Raw genomic sequence first — 4,784 nt, 5'->3', positions numbered from 1 at the left:
TTCTAATATTTCAGTCCTGACTGAAATTTGGCCCTCAAGTTTTGTTTTATTTATTTATTATACTTTAGATGAAGATTTACAGAACAAACTAGCTTCTCTAAACTTTTGTTTTGTCTTATTTATTTATTATAGTTTAGATGAAAATTTACAGTACGAACTAGCTTCTCATTAAAAACTTAGTGCACGTATTGTTTTATGACATTGGTTAACAACCCCACAACATGTTAACACTCTCCGTTCTCGACCTTGGGTTCCCTATTACCAGCTTTCCTATCCCCTCCTGCATTCTAGTCCTTGTCCCTGGGGTGGTATACCTCTTTAGCCTCATTTTGTTTTATGGGGTTGTCTAATCTTTTGCTGACTTCATTACTGAGCTAAAAGGGTATCCAGGGGCCATAGTCTCGAGGTTTCTCCAGTCTTTGTCATGCCAATAAGTCTGTTCTTTTTTTGTGAGTTAGAGTTTTGTTCTACATTTTTCTCCAGCTCTGTCCAGGACCCTCTATTGTGATCCGTGTCAGAGCAGTTGGTGGCGGTAGCTGGACACCATCTAGTTGTTCTGGACTCAGTCTGGTGGAGGCTGTGGTAGCTGTGGTCCATTAGCCCTTTGGACTAATCTTTCCCTTGTGTCTTTAGTTTTCTTCATTCTCTGTTGCTCCCAAAGGGGTGAGACCAGTTGAGTGTCTTAGATGGCCACTCATAAGCTTTTAAGTCCCCAGATGTTACTCACCAAAGTAGAATGTAGAACATTTTCTTTATAAACTGTGTTATGCCAACTGAGTTAGATGTTCCCGGAGACCATGATCCCCACAGACCTTAGCCCAGCAAATTAGTCCCTCAGGGAGTTTGGATATGTCTACAGAGCTTCCATGACCTTGCCTTGTACAAGTTGTGCTGGCTTCCACAGTATTGTGTATTGTCTTATCCTTCACCAAAGTTACCACCTATCTATTGTCTGTTCAGTGTTTTTCCATCCCCAACCCTTCCGTACCTCATAACCATCAAAGATTATTTCTTTTTGTGTGTAAACCTTTTCTTGAGTTTTTATGGTTGTGGTCTCATACAATATTTATCCTTTTGTGACTGACTTATTTCACTCAGCATAATATGAAAGTACTTTCTGATTTACAAGAGATTGATACTTGAATTTACATTTGGAACAGACTGTTCCTTTATTTTGGAAAACAAAACAAAAGGGTGAATGTATCCATTAAGGCTCATCTTTTAATGCAGAGTGGGGTACTCCTTAATTTTCCTTAAGAAAAAAACTGTTTTTAGAAATGGAGACCGTATACCCTAAGATTCTAAATAAAATTGGTAAGGTAAGTGCTATGGGTGGCTTGAGGCAGAGCTGTGACTCTAAGCCAGTTTCGGTACTGTATGGGGAGCTTTCCTTTTCTTGATACATCTGAACTTCATGCTTTGTAAATCTCCTGGAGATACACATGCCTATGCAAGTGAGAAAATGTGAGTGTGAGAGAGATAGAACCTTGGTTGTCACAGCTCTTCGTCTGTGATGGGAAATCAAGAGACAGGACAGGGTTTTCAAGCTTAATCTTCATCTAAGGAAAATGAGACTATAGGAAAAGACAAACCTGGAATTGGCTTAGCTCAACCTGGATAACCACCTGATGGTCTACTCGTCCTGCCGTGCAAGAGGAAATAACTCAAACAGGCTGAATATATTATGACATAATTATTCTTTGGGGCCAAATTGTAAGTCCACCTTGTAGTGGATGTTAATGATCAAAATAGTTAACTTTACACCAAACAATATTCTAAATGCTTTATATATGTTAACTATTATCCTCAAAACGACCTTCTGAGTTAGGGACTATTAATATCCTCATTTTACAAAGAAGGAGACTGAAGCACAGGAAGAGAAAGTAATTGTCTCATGGTCCCGGAGAGAAAAGGGTGCATACAGGGAGGGAGCTGCTGTTCTTACGGCTGGCAGAGCAGGGTTCTGTTTGTGTCCTCTCCAGGTTACCAAGAAAGGTAACCATTTATGAATAGACTTGAAAAGGTCTCTCTCTCAGTGGATTTCCCACCAGGCAAAAGGCTATGTAAGCAGAAAGAGGTAGAAAGTGACCTGTCAGATGTGGATGCTGAGTAATGCGACAAGCAACCAGCTGGAGAAGACAGAGCCACTTTAGGGAATTGAGAAATCCATGAAAGCAGTCCACTGGTGAAATGGCCAGCCCTGAGGCAAAGGCCACACGGAATGTGTTTACATCTTTGTAAGTGCCATATATCTGATTAGAATTCTGTCATTCAGGTAAGATTTTTTTTGACACCCTTACTTTGTTTCCCCCTTCTTTGCCTGAAATTCAGATTTCCTGGTTTGCATTGGTTCTCTTTTAATCAGTTGCCATCGAGTAAATTTCAACTCATGGTGACCCTATGTGTGTCTGAGTAGAACTATGTTCCATAGGGTTTTCAATGGCTGATTTTTCAGAAGTAGGTCTTCAGGTCTTTCTTATGAGACTCCTCTGGGTGGACTCAAACCTCGTCTTTCAGTTAGCAGCCAGGCACGTTTACCATTTGCACAACATAGGGATTCCAGTTCTCTTCTAAATGCACTATAGCATGTTGTTTGATATGCTCCCAGACATCTAACTATCCTTACTGGTGTTACATTAATATAGAAGTAGTTTTCAAACAAACATGGCCAACCTTATTTATTTTTACTTGATGTCTTCCTACCTTCCTGAAAACAACTACTACCCTTATTTTTGTTGTAAACACTTCTTTGCTTTTTAAAAGTTAATTTGATCAACAAAGTTTATAGTTGATTTTGGACTGTTTTTGATAGTGTATGTGTGTATAGAGTGGTGGTTCAGTGGTAGAATTCTCACCTCTCACGAGAGAGATCCAGGTTCTATTCCCAACCAATGCAACTCATGCATGGCCACATCCATCTATCAGTGGAAGCTTTCATGTTGCTGCGATGCTGAACATGTTCCAGTGGAGTTTCCAGACTAAGATGGAGTAGAAAGACCTGGTGATGTACTTTTGAAAATTAATCTTTGAAAAGCTATGGATCACAACATTCTGATCTGCAACCAGTCATGGGGATGGTGTAGTACCACCTGGCATTTCTTTCCGTTATGCTTGGAAACTAATTTGAGGGCAACTCAGAACAAACAAACTATATGTATTAGGCTGGGTTCTCTAGAGAAGCAAAACCAGTAAAGCATATAAATATACATATAGAGAAAAAGATTTATATCAAGGAAACAGCTCACAGGATTGTAGAGGCTAGAACGTCCCAAGTCCATGGATCAGGGTAGAGGCCTCTCCCAAGTCATGCAGCTGCAGAAGCCAGCAAGCCCACGATCGGCAGGTTGGAGAGCAGGGCTCCCACTCACAAGCTGTGAAGGTTGACAAATTCCAAGATCAGCAAGAAAGACCACAAGGTTTCTCCTGATTCATGTAGCTGCAGGAGCCGGTGAACCCAAGATTGGCAGGTCAGAGAGCAGGGCTCCACTCACAGTCTGTGAAGATCGATGAATCCCAAGTTTGACAGATAAGCTGACAGCTCAAGTCCCAAGAACTGGAGATGAGACGACAGGAGGCAGCCGCAAGATCCAGAGAGAGCAAAAAGCCAGAACATCTGCTTATATTCAAATGAAGGCCACACCCCCAAGGAGACTTCTTTCATCTGATTGGCTACTCACAGTATATTCAATCATGGGAGTGATCACATTAAACACTGAGAATCATAGCCCAGCCAAGTTGACACACAATCTTAACCATCACACTATATATATATATATATATATATATATATTTATATATGTATATATATGCCCAATACCCATGAACTATGGCCCAGGCAAGGGCTATGGCAGGGAGGAGAGAGTACTGAGTGACAACTTGGGGCCTGGAGATTGGGATGACAGCAAAGTCTGGCACACCTTCATCAGAAAGGTTTACACCACACTCTCCATCCATCTGCTTGTCACAGTGGCCATCATCACTGTCTTCACCTTCAAGAGACCAGTGGCAAGTTTGTGAGGAGAAATGGGGCTGTTTATTACACATCCTATGCTGTCTTCCTAGCCACCTACCTACCTGACTTCCAGGGACGAAGACATTGTTTACCATGGAACATAATCTTGCTGACCTTCTTTACTCTTGCCTTGGGCTTCATGATGGAAACCATTTTGTATATGTATAACACCAAAGCTATCATCATTGCAATGATTGTTGCTTCTGTGGAATCCATTTCTAACATCATTTTTTGCTTCCAAACAAAGGTGGACTTCACCTCATACATAGGCCTCTTCTGTGTTTGGTGAATTGTGCTTATGGTGACTGGGATTGTTACTGCCATTGTGCTATCTTTCAAATATATTTACTGGCTCCACGTGTTCTATACTGCTCTGAGAGCCATGGCTTTCACCCTGTTTCTGGTTTATGACACACAGCTGGCCCTGGGAACAGGAAGACACCATCATCCCAGAGGACTACATCACTGGCCTCCTGCAGATCTACATGGACCCTGTCTACATCCTTACCTTTGTGTTGCAGCTGATGGGGGACCACAATTAAGAAGTATGCCTCCCCTGTTCCACCCCACCTTGAACTCTCCATTCCTAGAGAGCTGAGCTTATGACCAGGGTTTGGGTCTCAGACCCTTTTCATAACCCTCAAGTAATATGCCAAGTTTCTTTATTGTCTTGGACGTGGTGGCCTCTCTGACTGTGAATGTTGTAGGTACCTTGTGGGGTTGGAAGAACTGGGGACTGGCTCTTGTCCTTGGTTGGCTCAACAAGAAATGG

At 41.8% G+C, this 4,784-nt stretch overlaps 1 pseudogene; it reads left to right on the top strand.

The window, feature by feature from the left end:
* The first annotated feature begins 3,807 nt into the window (after positions 1-3,807).
* LOC101359855 (protein lifeguard 3 pseudogene) lies at positions 3,808-4,554 on the top strand (annotated as a pseudogene).
* The last annotated feature ends 230 nt before the right edge of the window (positions 4,555-4,784 follow it).

The sequence above is a fragment of the Trichechus manatus genome, unplaced genomic scaffold (assembly GCF_000243295.1).
Source record: "Trichechus manatus latirostris isolate Lorelei unplaced genomic scaffold, TriManLat1.0 scaffold00005, whole genome shotgun sequence".
Classification (NCBI taxonomy): Eukaryota; Metazoa; Chordata; class Mammalia; order Sirenia; family Trichechidae; genus Trichechus; species Trichechus manatus.
Note: the sequence above shows the minus strand (reverse complement) of the source record. Positions and strands in the feature narration are given on the sequence as shown.